General features: G+C 47.0%; 1 protein-coding gene across 1 annotated transcript in view; it reads right to left on the reverse strand.

The window, feature by feature from the left end:
* Window positions 1–7,869, reverse strand: part of LOC122383709 (NPC intracellular cholesterol transporter 1-like) — a 55,637-nt gene extending 47,768 nt beyond the window's left edge. Inside the window, exon 1 of the mRNA XM_043370409.1 lies at window positions 7,627–7,869. The gene's annotated coding sequence lies outside the window, so the exon portion shown is untranslated. The remainder of the gene's footprint in view (window positions 1–7,626) is intronic.
* Window positions 7,870–17,609: the final 9,740 nt, after the last annotated feature.

The following is a 17,609-nucleotide window of genomic DNA, read 5'->3' on the forward strand; positions in this document are numbered from 1 at the left end:
ACTCGATTTTTGAAGAATGTATAGAAATGATCAGACTATTTTTGCAGAATTTATGGTGCATACAGTTTCCTCATAAAAGCATTATGCTGAGAGAAATGGGGGAAGACAGATAGAAAACATATTTTTTAAAGTTCTTGAAAAAGACGCTCTTGATGGCTGTTACGTCACATGTCACCTTCTGCGGTTGACAAATAATGGCGCATCTGGCGCACCACCGATTACATGTTATTTCTATATGTGAAAGAGGTTGTTTGTTTCACTCTGCCATTCGCGCTGTTTTTAGCTTTAAATTATGCTAAAGCATTCACGAATGAAAGGTTCAGTGTCAAAAATTGATGCGTCTGCGTGTACTGTTCCCATTTAACATTGAGCGCGTGGTAAACATTTTGTGAACCTCGAATTTTCAAATGAAAAACATGATGAATCGGAAGATGCTGAAGGGCAAAAGCCTTTCCAATACGCATTTGGCCTAATTTACAATTAAAATTTTAAAATTTCTCTAATCTTATTAATAATTGTTTTGTTCTTTTTCATAAAAATAAATTAAGGCGTTGAGAACCGAGGTAATTTCTATCTACCGTGCCCTAACTTACCAGCAACAGCAACCTATCTACGCCCTACGGTGGCAAGGGAGACTGTGAAAGAAGCGTAAGATGGATTCTAAACAATTATTTTGTGATATAGGGTAAGGTGCCTAATTAGCGACCCTTTCCGATTTGCGACCTACCACCCTACAGAAAAACTGGCAGGAGAAAACGGGGTAAAAACATCGTCAAAAAGTCAGCCATACTTTGGTTAGCAAATTAAATTATTTTCCGGTCGTCGATGTTTCTGGTGGGCCGTTTCAGGTGAGTTTAAATAAAAATGACGAGTTTCTTATCCAAAACGTGTGTGTTTGGGCCCTCTCTGATGAAAAGCGATGCACATTAGGATGATGCACCTTTTTTATTCTGAATCGACATTCCTTTTTCAATTGATTGCCGTTTTCCCATAGTGAATCGCTCAACTGTGCACAGCATGGCGGTTAAAAATGTGTCGCAACTCATATTTCCTATTTGCGCCTGACATGGTCGCAAATAGCTCAAGAAGGGAAAGAAAGGGGAAAAGAGAGAAATGAAAATGAGATGTTGCTGAAGCTTGCAATGTGTGGCAGGGGATACCAAATGTCGTCACCGACTGCAGGAGTGCCGAATTCAGCGCGGACCTCGAATATCATACGAGATAGCCCGCAAAATTTGGGTTTCCGCCTTCTTTTCGCCTTCAGTGCATCACGTGATCAGTTTTTACTTACGTAAATGTGTTGGATAAACGTGCATGTTCGAGTGATTGAGTGCTTTGCGTATAGGTTACCTTTTTGAGATCATATTTCATCTTTTCAGGCGTCGCATTTTTTGCCATTTTTAATATGGGGAAACCCATAGACTTATTAGCGACCCTCCCCGGTCGCTAATCGGGAAGAGTTCCCTATTAGCGTTTTTTGCAATGGTTTGCCAAAATGCACACTACAAATAAGTTAGTGAATATTGGGGCAGAAAATGACTATATTTTAATAGAAAAATGAACGATCTCTCCGAAAATCAAGCCAGTAATACAGTGGCACCCACAGAGCGTGAGCAATGACGGTTCAAATTAAGGGGGTCGCTAATTAGGCACCTTACCCTACTGACGGGCAAAGTGCAGAGAAAAGCGTACAAGTCCTGTTTTGTGCCAGGCTGTTGCAGTAGCACTTATGAAACTCCGAAAACGATCTTCGTTTATGTCCCGAACAACATCACCCTGAGGAGATGATCGTCTGCAATAGCAAGAAGAGCTGATGCAAGTACTTTGAAATCCACTATCAAGTCGGAGATATTGTAATGATCACTGTGAAGTGTGAGGTGAGATATTTTGTGCAAGGGCTGAGTGTAATGCCCAGGAGATGACCTCCATTCGCCCCCTGACCGGTCAGGGTTATAAAATTTGAGTGGATGGCGGTCCGTTTGGGGTTCAGATGTCAATTGTATTTTGTTACTGTCAAACAATACATGTTATGCTGGCAGCGAATGTGTGTAACGTCGGTTTTCGAAACAGAAGTTTGAACTGTAACGGCAGAGTGCTTGCTGGTCTCATCGTAAGTATTGTAACAGCATTGTAAGCATTGTCAATATTGTAAGTATTGTGAGCATTGATGTATGGTAATTGGTAGATATCACCTCACATGATCTCGCCCTCAGATAACCCTCTCCGGTGTCCCTGTCAGTAAATGGCACCTGGATCATTACAGATTAGATAATTTGTCATAATTCTTAAAGAATTGGGCGGTTTTGACTCGTTTACTCGAGGCAGGTCGCATTTCAATATTTTTCATAGGCTTGCAATGTAAAGGTCACGACTCTGACCTAACCTCAGGTCACAGATAAAAAATTCTGAGATATACAAACGACACATACCTACTGCAAGTACTGTTTTGAAGACTTGATGAGAGGAAATAACTTCGTGAAAAACTCAAGCTCTGACGTGATTGCAAACTTTTCTGAGGTGGGGTCAACAAACCCGCTCTGGTTACCTGACCTGACCTGACCCGGCATTTTTTTTTTTTTTTTGCTGAGATGTGCGCAATGAGCATTTAGGACAAGTCACCAAATATGAGCTGAATGTCTCGCGGCGTTTGACAATTGTACAAGAAAATCCTGAAAGGCCTCCCCCGTCCGAAATGGGGTTAATGTGTATATGAAGAGTTGCAGATGCTAAACATACCCAGATCTAAGACTGCAGTTCCCAGCGCCGCTGCAACGTTTTTAACCCTCGCCCGTATTGGTGTTTTTCCAGCCACGAACGTATAAGGGGGGGGGGGGTCCGTTGGACCCCCCCCCCTTGCCGTTTCGCCCCTGATCGAGCTAGAGCTTCGCGGAAAAAACGAGCGTGTTGCCCGTGACGAGAGGAAGCCGATGATACCTAATTTTAAGGTCCTAGGTCATTGGTTGACCTTGCAGGTCAGGTCAATGACCCAAAAGTCGGAAAATCGGGACCTGTTAGAACGTCGTAAAGTGTGGCTGCTATGGGATTTTCCGGGGCGCTGATCACGAATATCATGTTAGTTTTGATCACAGATGATGTCTTCATGCATTTAGTCCAGGTCGGGTCAGGTCAGGTCAGGTCAACCAGTAGGGGTCCTGCCGGGTATTCCTAGTAGGTGTCAACCGTCTCTGACAGCTTCGTAACATGTTACGAAGGCACCAAAACTACTTCGTAAATGTTCATATGGTTGCTAAATTCGAATTCAGCTCCAAAAACTGGCCTAGAAACATGTAAAACTCGAAAAAGTGAACCGAGGTCACCAAAGGTCAATGACCTGACCTGACCTTCAGGTGACCTTGACACCCACCCTAATGCATGGGGGCAACATCATATCACATGTTTGAACGCTTGAGACCACGAAAAGACTGCAAACGCGCGGCTAATGCGAGCCGACATACGCCGAATCGCGATTCCGGCCAAACATGGTCTCGAAAAGTAGGTCACAGGTCAAAGGTCATTAGGGTCAGGGTCATGAAATTTTCAGGGTAGGTGTAAAATTGATTAACGCGAGGGTACTGAAAGTTTCGTTGCGATCGGCCGCTTTTTACGCGAGTTATTCGCGAAAAACCATGGGGGGTCCGTTCGATCCCCCTATACGGGCGAGGGTTAAAACAAACATACATACATATAACATACAAACATGTTTATTTGCATCTGTTTTGGATAATAGCAACTCATGGAGCCATCACCCGCGAGAACTGTTAGGATTTGAGATATATTTTTATTTAGACCATTAGTTTGGCTGTAATGTTTATTAATATTAGTTGGGCGGAGTTTGGTAGTTTTTTATTTAACTTGTGGTATGTTGTGCTGATTGCGGGTTGTTCAAACCTTTCAAATGTAAGGACCTTATTGAGCTCAACCCTACCCCTACACTACCCTCTGGACATTTTCCAAGCCCACAAGCATCACGACGCCGAGATGGCATGTAGCCGGGAAATCACCCTCGCCATCTGCTCTAGAGCTAATCGGTGTGGGGCGGCGTGTGGGGCGCCGCTTAGCCTATGGGGGTGCACTTCTAGTGGATGGGGGACGGGGGTGCACCTGCACCCCTTTCATATGGAAAGTTACTTCCCTGATTACAGCTCCCCGTATTGCACCTAATCAGGGAACGGCCAGCAAACGAAGGAACTATTTCTTGATGACAGGCGAATAGCCGCTCACGCAAGGAGCGGAGCTCCGCCCCGTCCAAAGTGGCCAACAAAGCAGAGACAGAGGCAGTATCACATCTTCCATCAAAGAACTGGTTTCTGGCTTGGAAGATGAGCTCCATCTTCCTTTGCATCTGAGTCGGTGCTGTCAGGAATCAGCTGGTCTAATGGAGTGAGACGACTAGCCATCGTATCAGAGCTGCCTGGTCCTCGTAGCATTTGCACCGATTCTTCTCGATCAGACTCTGAATTCTGTCCCTCCTACGTATTACTTGAGGCATTGCTATAAGTCTTTGGCAGTTTCGTTATCCATGCTTTGCAAACAGTGCCATAACAACGCAACGCAGTTAATTAATCACCAAGCTTCTTTGCAAGTTCCAATACAATTGAATCGCACGCGATTTGAGTGCAAAAATCAAGAGAAGTGCCAACTTGTTCCCGTAAAATATTTTGAATATTGACCTAGAAAATGAGTAATTTCCAGATAAAATAACAGCGAAATCAGTTTTCGCTTGCCAATAAAACTCACAGATATTGAAGCTCCACTATTAAAGGAACATTTTAGTATATGTCATTCTTGATAAAACTTCTTAGCCACGCAATACCAGCGCAAAATAAAGAGACACTGAATAAACGACCAATCACTCCGATTTACCATAGGGAAATACATAGAAAATGTATGCCTCAACTGCGCCAAATATACAGACAGCTATATACCTACATGTGACGTCATGATTAGCCCGACCAATCAGAAGCAAGTTGTTTTCAGTCACAATTAATTAATTTTTGAGCTAACTAGGCATTTTTTTAACAAATTGATTTTAAATTAAATCATTAAAAATTCTGAGCTTTCTTATTTTACCAAAACATACAGAGCATGCAGATAGGTCCCAACCCTATTATCTACATATCAAGGAAAAGGTGCATGCTAACTGATAAGGGACCAGTTGTTTTCTTCTTTTCTTACGTCGCCCCAATGGCCGCGAATACACTTGTGATAACGCCTATCGTCACAACACGCTCAGTGCCAGAGGAATTTTCACAGGGAGATGAAACCTACACGACGTAGTATCCTCCAGAGGCCTCACAGCTTGTGTATAGGTATCGGATTTTTCCTAAACGTCACATGAGGTCAGGTCGGTCATGTGACCTCACCATTAGATAATAAGTCAATGGATAAAATGAAAACTGCTATTTGAGCACCGGGAACGATCTCAAACTATCTTAAGCACACGGAATCGTGATTTCTTGCACTCCTTGCAAGGTGCAATGCTTGCTTTTGCATATTTGACCTTGCATGACGTCCTTTATGACGTTACTAGGGTCAAACAGTTTTTCGTCAACAACTGTCCATCAACCTGATCTAGCGAGTCCGGAAAGCCACCAGTGGACTCAGGAAAACCTGCCGAGTCGAATAAGTTGCGATATGACCTCATTCGACCCATTTCGTGAATTGAGGGGCTCTGACCTGACCTTGACCCGAGGTTAGCATCTCAAGTTGACCTCACCCGAATACAACGTATACCATTCGACGCGCCTGAGCGAGGCAAATACGATAATGCCAAAATCGCGGCTCTGCGGCCGTTTTTCGCGAAGTTATTCATCAAAACTGAACTCGTGCCTCGGCCCACTTGACCTGACCTCAGAGGTCACCGGTTCACCCGAGACCTTAAAATCGGGTACCAGTTGCTGCGTCTCGTAATGACGCGCTCGTTTTTTTCGCGATGCTCTAGCTCTTTTAGGGGCGAAACGGCGGGGGGGGGGGGGTCGTACCCGCCCCCCCTCGGCCGGCGCGTATGTAGAAAACCAATAGGTCCGGCAAGGGTTAAGTATTCAGACGACACTTCAAAGTTAGTTGATGATTTATTCGACAGGTCAAACACGGCACAGTCAAAAGGAGACACCGTAACAATCCAAAGTAAGTTAATTAGAAAAAAAGGATTTAGAAAGTGGAGGCACAACCGTCAACCATAGCTCAACTCTGAGAGCCCTTTAGCGAAGTGTCGGTATGCGTGCACTTAGGTCCCTTAACCCTCGCCCTGGCAGAGGGCATTTTTCATAACACGACCTGGCAGGGGGGGGGGTCGATGCGACCCCCCCTTGCGATTGGCTCCTATGGCACCTAGAAACACCGAATTTGGTAGGTAGGTGGGAACCCTGGAGTTCTCGCCCCTGTGCAAAGTTGGTTGCTCTAGGTCAATATTTAGGTTTTTTGGGGGTATAAATGTAAAAATTTCGCTAAAAACAGGTCAAAAGTTTTTCGCTTATAACTTTTGATCTAATTAAGATAGAGCAAAAAGAAAAGCACCAGTGAACTCAGAACGTCAAGGCGCGTCGAATGATGTACTTTTTAGCTTGCTTAAATGTACTTAAAGTTTTTCTTAATTTTTAAGTAGACTTTTAATTAATTAATTACGTTCAAGTTAACCAAATTGCATCATATCTCATATCATTCGATTCGGCTGATCGCGAGGAACACAATGACACCATTTTTAAGCTCTAGCGCCATTATGTGTCAAGTTATTGGCAAAAACGTCATTTCACCTCAGTTGACCTCATTTGACCTGACCCATGGATAAGTACACCAAACAAAGAAGCACCAAGTGGCCTGCTGTTCTGTGGTTTCAAAGCACAAAAGTGATAGAACGAAGCGGATATCTCCAGTATTTTCCGAATTTAGTATTTTCCCATAGGCTTAGCATTACGACGTAATGACCTCCAACTGACCTCAGGTCAGTGACCTGAAAAACCCGAACTATATGTTATACAACTCGGTGAACTTAGCACACCCTAAAAGTTTGAAGGAAATCAGTTCAAACTGTGAGCTGGACAGGTGCAAAAAGAAAATTGAAATTTGACCATGACCTTGTACCGGTTTTTCTGACCTGTTGACCTGACCCAAGGTCACCTGGACCTTGAATTTTCAGGTCATATGTAAAATGGTTGCCCCATGGGCTGTGCCAAATTTGGCAAATATTTACGCTACTTCGAAAAGAAAAACCTTAGGGGGGGGGGGTCGCATCGACCCCTCCCCCTGCCAGGGCGAGGGTTAAGCGATGTTTAGCTCGAATAGTTTGCCAGCTATGGACGATTACATGTGTATTTAGTTGACAAAAATATTAATCTTCGATGACTTGTAGTGTCCTAAATTTTCACCCGAAATAAAAATCGCTTAGGAATTTTCGTATTGATTTTTGACGGCTTTGACACCTTTCACCGGTTGTCGTGTCGTAGTCAGGAGGAGCCGAGTTAGGAAGAAGCGTCGCCCTTCTTCGGAGTGCCATAGCCTAAATGGATCACGGCCCTGACACAAGCTGATTCTACATCTCTCTTATAAGCCTCTCATGACAAGTCAAACTACGTAGCTATAGGACGTATGACAACACTGAATTAGTAAGTTTGAAGTGGTGGTACTGACCGGTTCTCGGTGTGACGGTCTGCAGCTGGCGCGGCGCTCACGGCTCGGGGGCAGCTCGGCCGGTCGTCGGTGAGGGGTGGGCGGGGTGCAGGGAGGGGACAGGGGGAGGGGCGGCGTCGTCCGACTCCGGCGGGGGTCGCTCCAGAAGGACTGCGCGGCCCAGGGCAGCGCCTCCGACGAGCTGACCGACCGGCACCGAGCAGCGCGCGTCAATGGTCGGCCGGGCGCCGCGACGGCGGCCCCGAGACAGCCGCCGATAGCGCCCCCCTCCGCCCCACACACTCAACGCACAGGTATCGGCGTCATGGGCGGCACGCCGGCCACGACGGTGGCGGGTCAGTGACTGCCGGGGAGGCGCGCCGAACTTTGCCCGTCGCTCGGACCAACACTCTACTGGTTAGCGATCATTGAAACACGTCTACATAACGCTGCCATCGAGTGGGATGTTGCAAAAGTGTTAGCCGAGGTCACCACTGTCACTGAGGTCACCGGTGGATGAGGTCCTCTCATATCAGTGAGAGGTCCTTCACCACTAACGACTTGATGAATGTCGCTGCGACTGGACTGATAACAAAACAAAGACTGAAGACAAATATATCTGACTCATATTCCTGAAAAGAAAAGAACATACACGTACATACTTATCAGGCTCAGATCCTGATATGTCGTATGTAACCGGTCTCATCAGGATCGTTTAAATCATATAGTCGTCTTCTGACGGCTGTTCTGATGGAGTTACCATATGGAAGCTTCGATATTTCAATAAGGTTGACTACAGCCTCATTCCTTGTGCTGAGACAAAGTAGCTTTTGATAGACCTTATGATTTTTTTGTTATGTGAATGATTATTTTCAAACCATAAATGAGAAAATAAGTGTCATTTCATGGCACTGCTGTAAATGTACTTACGCACATAACCGGCATGATGTAACTATATGATTTACTCCTATGTTTGTGTCAAATTCATCCGGCCGGGCCCGGGGAGTAATCCCAACCACCGCAGCCCGGGGAGCGTTCTTCGAACCCCCCCCCCCCACCCCGTCTAACTCCGTAAATAAAGAAGCTACAAAAACAAAAGCGGTAGCAAACGAAAGGTCGTTATGAGCAAATTCCAAAGCACCAAAACTTTTTGACCTCAGGTCGATTTTCAACGTCAGAGGTCAAGCCAAAGGCAAAAAACGGCACGTGTGTAGTGATATCAAAGTAAGTGTTCTAGAGGACGGCAGGATGCACAAAACCGGCTAAAATGGGTGTGAAACGAAAAGCGAAAGTCTGATGATTCCGATGGTGTGCTCAACATTCAAGGTCATTGTCAAGGTCATGTTCAAAATTGACATCAAACTTTGCAATTTTCGTGTATCTTGTATACTAAATTTCAAGATGTTTTGAAATGTTTGAAGCTTATCAGGCCCCTATTTGTGGTTAATCTTACGATACAAGGCTGCTCCAAGGCCAAGGTCACGAAGATTAGGTATCTTTGCTGGAAGCTATTTCACTTATTGAAGTGAGCTATATTAAAGGGACTATCCCACCTTTAACATGGGGTTTGAGTTGAGATAGCCAAGTTTGCGGCGAGGTTCAGAAACCACTATCTATCTAGGTTGCAACCCCCGCGGCCTCTTGGTGTTGAAGAAATTCGTTCCCTTCATTTGAAAATGGGCCTTGTACAAGACCCTATCTTCAACATGGAGCGACCGTTAGTGTGACGTCACCTCGTTTAGTCATTCTGATTTAAATGGGTTTGTTCGTTGAAAAATCGCTTAAAACTTGGTCTGAACTTTGTTGTGGTGCCTACAGAGTAAAAAGAATCAGCTTTATGACAGTAATGTGGCCTGGGGAAGGAGGTAATTTTGGGCTGTGACGTCACATATTTGAAAGTTTGTGCTTGGAATATGGGAAGCCTAAGATGTTTAATGAAAAATAAATGCCAGAACCGTGTTCCTGGTCATCCAATCTATAAAGTCGGGCACAATTTAACTGGTTTTAACAACATTTTAGAAGGTGGGATAGTCCCTTTAACCCGGCAGGCGGTGGGCCTCCCGGCCACCTTCCGCGCGGTAAGGGGGATTTTTTTGCCCCCCCCCCGTATCTCCGAAACTGCTGGACGGATCCGGAAAATTCAAACGGCGTTCGATAGCCCTGTCAAATTTGTCGAAGGAAATCAAATTTCATTGACCTCGGGGTCACCGATGACGTCACAGGTCAGGTCAAAGATAAAATGTTTCACAGTTCACGGGGCTTCTGGGGAAAGCGCTATAACACCGAGTAAAACGCATTTTGTCGAAAATCAGCGATAAGGCGTCAGTTGTCTAGTACTAGTACATATGTTGCTATTAGAGGTCACTGGTCATACCAGGTCAGTTCACAGGTCAGGTCACCAAAGGTCACCAAGGGTCACCACATGAACCCAACTTTACTAAGGTTGTGCGATGCATGTTTTATGGCCAGTTTTTCATTTCCAACTCAATGGTGTTGGTTATAAGACCATCAGGTACGGTTTAGGTCACTTTCTGGTGGAGGTCAGGTCAAGGTCAGGTCAAAAAAGGTCATAATTTCAAAGTTGATATTTTTGCATAAAATGGGTAGGGGAGAGTGGGGTAAGATGCCCAGGGTGGGAAAGACGCCCCACCCCCTCTAGCGGCGAAATAAAGAATCGAACCTGGAAATTAATGTTCGTAGCATAAAGCGGAAGCCTGCCTTGTTAACTGCACAAAAATTTGCGAAGCTCAGTTGGGCAACGGCTGACTGGTGATTGCATGTTTTTTATTTGCTGCTTTCAAAATATATTTTGGTGTCAAAACATTGTAAATATCAAAGAAAGTAGATAATTTTTGCGTCCCTTGCTATAGTCGTGATACATTAGCATGCGTATACCTACTGTGTCCCAAACAGTTTGTTTCAGGGTGTAGTTTTATGGCTAACAAATTTTAATGATTTAATGGAGCTTCGGTACCTTCGGGTAAGATGCCCCCTGTCCTGATGGGGAAAGACGCCCCCCTAAATCCGTAGACTGTCCTTCAAGCAGCCCGTCAAATCATTTATTACATACTTGTGATGAGACACAAAAGCCGATCTGGGATTATTGAGAGTCCAGTACGGTCGGGTGCTCCCCATGCCGGCCTCTCGGCACACACAACGACTTTTTGGGCGGCATCTAACTCTGAGAGCCCTCACGACGGCCTCTGTGGGCCCCATTATTGGCTCCAGGGCCCCTCACGACATCCTTTGAGGGCTCCCACGTTGGCTCCACGGGCCGCACTGGCATCTGAGGTCCCCACGATGGGCTCGAGGGCCCTCAAGCATCATGAAGACCTATAAGGGCCCCACAGTGGTCTCCGAACGCCACTACGGAGGCTTGTTTGGCCGCGCTGGACTATGATGGCCCTAACGATGACCTCTGAAGCCCCTTACGACTACTTTTGAGGGCCCTTACGAAGACGTTTGGTGTCTATTGCAGGCTCGAAGGGACTACTGATTCGTTCAGGCAATTCACGTGCCCATTTATGTCACTTATAGTGCAGGGGGCATCTTCCCCAACGCCAGGGGGCGTCTTTCCCACCCTGTGGGGTAAGATGCCCCCTTTCACTTCTTCACGAAAACGCTTAATAGCAAAAAGAGTTATAATATTTCAGGCACGAAAGAGTGATATTTTTGGAGAAAAATGATGTCGGCTTCCGTTGAAACTCCAAGTTTTTGCTTTCCGATCGTCATTTTCGAATAATATATGACATAGTAAAACCCTGGGCATCTTTCCCCACTCTCCCCTATGCATTCGATGCAGCTCGTCACGGGGAGTCTAATGGTGGTCTTTGTTTTGAGCTACCAGGTCTAGAATTGCTAAAAATCGAGTTTGAAAATTTGACGTCATCAATTTTGAACAGTTTTTTTTCGCTATAACTTGGCAAAAAAAGAGGTATCGATCTCAAATTTGGTATGTAGATAGAAAGCGTTAGGGACTTTCACATATATTCCGGTGTTTTCGAAATTCAAAAAACTTTTTGGATTTTTCGGGTATAATATTCAAAAAATCTATTTTTTTTGGGGGGGGGGGGTCAAAATCCAAAAAATTAAAAAAAACCGAAATAGCAGTTTTGTAGCCCTCTTAATTACACACCTTTTATGTCGAAATATTTTTCTGTATCTCTAAAGCTGTAGGCCTGACAGCGCTTCCCGCGAAACCTTTTTTTTGGGTCGAAAATGGCAGAAATGACGTCACTCTGACGTCATTAGCGGCCAACCTATCATAGCCTTTGGAAAAATTTTGGTCAGCATGTGCGCTAGCTACTCCCGGGAGGGTACTGAAAGTTTGGTGACGATCGGCGCAGCGGTTCTCGAGATATATATATATATATATATATATATATATATATATATATATATATATATATATCGAAAAACTAAAGGGGGGGGAAATGCCCCCCCCCACCGCCTGGAAGCAGGGGCGCCGCCACGGATTTTTGACGGGGGGGACGGACTGACCGACTGAAAACCCAAAAGTAGACATTCTTACCGTGCCTTTTTCGGTCGGATGCATTCAACGTTTAAAGCAAATATGCCACTTTTAACATAGGGTTTTGAACTGAAGTTTTGTAGCTTGAGCTGAGACGAGAACAAATCAGGAGCTTTTATGGCCCAACGATCACCCTAGCCAAATATATCGGTATCGATTTTAGGTTTAAAGACTAAAGTCATTCCCATAGATTACACTTTGTCATTCTCTTACCGAGGAATCCATTCCCTTGCGGAAAAATGCTAGCCAATCAGCATTCAGCTGGTTTGAACTACGTACTATGCTTGGTCAACGCGTAATCAGCTTCCGCTGCAATATAGGTAAGTAGCCTCTACGAAAGATGGAAAATAGTAATGTAAAAATAAATGTAAAATCCTTTTGCAAATATTCATTATTTCGTGACCATTTTAACTCATAAAACTATGGCAAAACAACTGGTTTGAGGAAAGTAGCTTAGGTTAGGTATTTCCTTAAAGTAATGGCTATAGACCGCATTCCCACCGAGTACCTACCTATATACACATGATGTCCGATTCGGTTTGACACGGCAAAGCCTCGTGTTCTATCACGGTATAATTGCTGATGTATGCCACTAATATGATCGATAATGCATATTGCATAGGTAATGTATATTGCATACCCGCGTGGGGGAGGGGGCGTTGTATAGTCACAAATCTCTCTTTTTGGTTTGCGCACGAATCGGCGCGAAGCGCCGCGAAAATAGGCAAAAAAAAAACGTTAGGCAAAACTGCTCCAAAATACGAATTTTGCAGCCCGTGTAACAAGCTTGATACCAGAAAACCTTAGGTCAGGAAAACCAAGTCAAGTAGTCAAGTCGCCTCAAAGTTTCGTGGTCCTGTCAACCGTATAGCTTATTTCTTAGAAGCTGGAAATTTAGTGTAGCGTGACTGCAGAAGTGTGGGGTCGGAGCCGGAATCAGTCGGAGTTGACTGTTTTGGCCATTTTGGGCCAGAGTCGGAGTTGAAGTCTTCGAAAATGTTCGGATTTTGACTTCGAGGTCGGATTGGTGTAAAGTCATGTTCTTGGCTGGTTAGACGAAATATATTAGGCCCGTGTTCGGCCAGTCGTGTTAGGTATACGACACACGTTGATCACGATATCAAAAATCGGCAGTTCCGCGATGACAGGTCGGATAAGAGCTGGAGATTTTGTTGGCCGAGGTGGCAGGGGTCAGACCAATGCATGTAGGGCCACACCCCATATACTGAGTATCTAAACCTCCTGGACCCTCTCAGATCCGGCACCGGTCGTTCCATCTCTTCCATCCTCAGGACAGTCAAATCCTTCTCCTCCACGCCGCAACACCCTGCTCCGGGCTGGACGGGCAACTCTATCCCATGCGGGAATGGTTCCACTGGAGCTATAGTCCTTTGCCGGGTGCAGTGAGTGCCAGTGGGCTGGGCTGCCTGTTCAATTGGTCGGGTTCATCCCAAGTGGCTCACTGGGGTGGCTGCCCCGACCAATGTCTCCCACTAACTCTTTCATACTTGCGGCTCTGAAATGGTCATATTGGACCGAAGGGCGTAATCAAATTTCGAGAAGGATAACTGTATGCAGGTCTCAAGCTACATTATAAGACGATGCCAATACACACGACTGATTTATATTACGTTCCAGACACACCCCTTGCTCCACCATTCCCCTGAGCGACATACATCATCGATTTAGCTTGACCTAAAATAACACGCATCTTTTGTTCAAAGGCACTTTCAACAGCAACACACCATACATCTCCCCCCTAAAACCATACATCTCCCCCTTAAACCATACATCTCCCCCTAAAACAACGTCATTCCCCAATTGAATGGCCAACATGCTTTTTTTTTGGCCTTCCAGACACAAACGTGCCCACTAGCACCGCCACGATGCTAGTTGTTTGCATCCACAGTTCGCTGTTTACTAGCCAGCGGTTGCTATCGGCGTGATGAAACGCCTGTTCCGGCGCGTGATTCGTCCCGTTCCGTCGAGACGCATTGTGTACTGGCGATACTTCTTGTTGACACCTGTGATGATGCCAGTCCGGTCCCAGAGGCGCGTCCTGGGGTCTTGCATGCGCACGCACTGCCCAACTTTTAGTTGCGGGAGTTCTCGAAGGGACCGTGTCCTCTCTTCAATGACTTCTCCCGTTCTGGCCATTTGGAACTCCCTTTCCTGGAGGAATTCACGCCAGTGGGCGGCGACCCGGAGGTGTACCTTCAGGAGAGGTACCCCTCCACGCAGCTGGCGTCCCATCAGTAGCTGAGCAGGTGACTTGCCGCCGTCTCGTAGTGGGGTGTTGTGGTATTGCAATAGGGCAAGTACCACCTTATCTGTGTCGACGCCGCCCCCTGGTGACGTATTGCTTCTTAGGATAGCCTTGGCGGACTTAACCGCTGCTTCAGCACGCCCATTTGACTTTGGATAGTACGCCGACGACTGGCGAACTTCGACCTTCCATCTTCTGAAGAAGTCTCGCACAGCAGCGCTGGTCAGATTAGCACCGCCGTCTATCGATATTTCCTCTGGCACTCCATACTGGGAGAAGTACTTTCTCAGTGCTGGAATGATGACGTGCGATGATGTTGATCTGAACTGTTCGACCTTGATCCAGCCCGTCAGTCTGTCGCTGTACACAAGGCAACTGCGTCCTTTCATGTCAAAAAGATCGGCCACTACCTTTTGAAATGGGTATTCAGGTGGCTTCGTCATGATGGCTGGTTCTGCGGGCTGTGTTGGTGCTTTTAGACAGCACTCGTTGCAGTGAAGTCTATGGAACTCAATGTCCGACTCGAAGCCTGGCCAGTACACTGCTTCTCTAGCCCGCCTGATCATTCCTTCTTTTCCTTGATGAGCAGCATGCAGGTTCTGGGCGACTTGTGGTTGGAGTCCGGCTGGAATAACAAGTCTGAGTGGGCCTCCATCGTAGCTGTAGCACACCAGACCGTCAACTAGGCTGAGCCTATCCCGAACTTTGTAGAAAGCCTTAAGCTCCGGCACCTCCTTTGCATGACATCCGGCCCACGTGTCTGTTGCTATCTTCTGTTGAAGCAGCTGATATGTGGGGTCCTTCGCAGCTTCGGCTCTCACATCATCCTGGTCTACCGTCATACCAGAGTCGTCCGACTCACATCGCGGGATGGCTGTGATTGCCGCCACAGTCAGCTCCTCTGCCAGCTCAGCATCGTCTTGAGACGGAGCGACTCGCTGCACCGGGTAGCGCGAGAGTGCGTCTGCTGCTGTGTTGAGTTTGCCCGGTTTGTATCTGATGCTGAACTTGTAGTTCAACGTTTTTTCCTTCAGCCTGAACAGGCGTGGGTTTGAGATGTCTTTGAGCTGACGGTCAGCGAAAAGTCTCACGAGCGGCTTGTGGTCTGTGATAATTTCTAGGTTATCACAGCCAAGCAGGAACAGTCTGGCCTTGTGTAGGGCCCACACGATACTTGTCGCTTCGCCTTCGACGGCAGCATAATTCTGCTCCGCTGGTGTCAGGTGCCGACTGCCGCAGAGAGCCAGCTTCCATCCGTCCCGGCAGCAGGATGGTCGTTCAGGTCCTGTACAGCTACAGTGCTGCTGTAGCACCACGAACCCGATGCCCTGCCGGCTCCAGTCAGTCATCAAAACCGTAGGCCGGCTGGTGTCGTAATACTGCAGGCCGCGACTGATCAGTCTGCTGATATCTTGTTTAGCTTGCTGGAAGGCTGCCTTTAGCTGCTCATCCCAGTATACCGTTTTTGACTTTGTTCCCTTCAGGAGCTCTCTGAAGGGTTCCATAAGAGGCGACGTGATCATGAAAGGTACGATCTGGTTCACGAGGCCCATGAAGGATCTGACGTCCGTGATGCTAGGTGCCTCCGGCATAGGGAATTCGGCTACAGCCGCCAGCTTGTCACCGGCCGGTCTGAAGTTCTCCCAGCAGAGCTCATAGCCCACGAAGTCTACCTCGCGCCTGCAGAACTTGAACTTGTCGGGAGACAGCGTGATACCGTGCTTGGCGCACGTCTCGAGGTAGTCCCAGCAATGCCAGAAGGCATCCTCGATTGTGTAGTCGAACAGGAGGACATCGTCTACACACTTGAACATCCGCTTTGTACACTCGGGGGCAGATTGATGTTCCACAACTCTTTATCCACCGGGTTCCTATGGCTCAGCATTGGCAGCAGCCGCCTGGTACCGGTAGACTGTGCCGCTTCACTTACTTGTCAAGCGGCACAGCCTACCCACCTGTATGACACCGGTCTGGGTCGGTGGCTGGAAGGCGATGTGGGCCACCTGTGACGTCAGCGCAGCGGTGAGGGCCGAGCCCGGAGGCATGGCTCGGGTCGGCGCGGCGCGGCGGCTGGCGAGGACTGGGGAGTGAGGTGGGGTGGGAGCACGGACATCGCGTGGCTGAGCGAGTGTAGTTAACTTTCGCATCTCAAGGCGCCAATTATTCTACCTAACAATTGCGCTAAAGCAGTTGTTAAAATGTCCTATCCCCAAGACAGCGCCTATCATCATATTTGCAATGCACATTACGACACTCTTAAGCGTGGCAATGGGACAGCCGATAGAGCTTATGTCACTCGTGCATCGAGGTGCGGAGCTATATTTTGTATAACATATTAGTATTAAGGCCTTGATTGAGCAGATTGGTGTCTATTGTTTCGCACGGCAATCGTCCAGAGACGTGGGAACTGGGGGTTATCAGTAGTGCCGCAGCCAACGCTCCAATGCGATTATTACTGTTGTTCTAATATGTGGTCGCAGCCTCCAATAGCAAACCGTTCCAACTAGGAGCCAAAAAGTCGGCCACTCAGGGGGGTTCGAACCGGGCTTCTCCCACCGGCCAATTCACGACATGAGCGTTCATCCACTGAGCTACCGGGAATGGTCCTCGTCCGCACAAAACAAAATGACATTCACCCGCTGACCGCCAATGACAGTATTGTGACATTTGATCGCGTTTGACCGCGGCGGGTGGTCGCTGGTTTCGGCAGCTCAGTGGATATACGCTAGCGTCGTGGGGTGACCGGTTGGAGAAACCCGGTTCGAACCGTCCCAGGTGCGCGACTTATTTGTTCCTAGATGGAACGGTTTGCTATTGGTGGCTGCGACCACACATTAGAGGAACATAAGAGTTGGGACGCCGCGCTATCCAAAAACCCCAGTTCCCACGTCTCTGGACGATTGATGTGCGAAATAATAGACACCAATGAGCGCAATCAAGGCCTTAATACATATCTGTTAAAAACAATGTAGCTCCGCAACTCGATGCACGTGTGATATAAATTCTATCGGCTGTCCCAATGTCACGTTTAAGTGTGTCGTAATGTGCATGGCAAGTATGATGATAGGCGCTGTCTTGGGGATAGGACATTTTAACAACTGCTTTAGCACAATTGTTAGGTAGAATAATTGGCGCCTTGAGACGCGAAAGTTAACTACACTCGCTCAGCCGCGCGATGGTCCGTGCTCCCACCCCACCTCACTCCCC

Source organism: Amphibalanus amphitrite, unplaced genomic scaffold (assembly GCF_019059575.1).
Source record: "Amphibalanus amphitrite isolate SeventyFive unplaced genomic scaffold, NRLGWU_Aamphi_draft 000170F_arrow, whole genome shotgun sequence".
Taxonomy (NCBI): domain Eukaryota; kingdom Metazoa; phylum Arthropoda; class Thecostraca; order Balanomorpha; family Balanidae; genus Amphibalanus; species Amphibalanus amphitrite.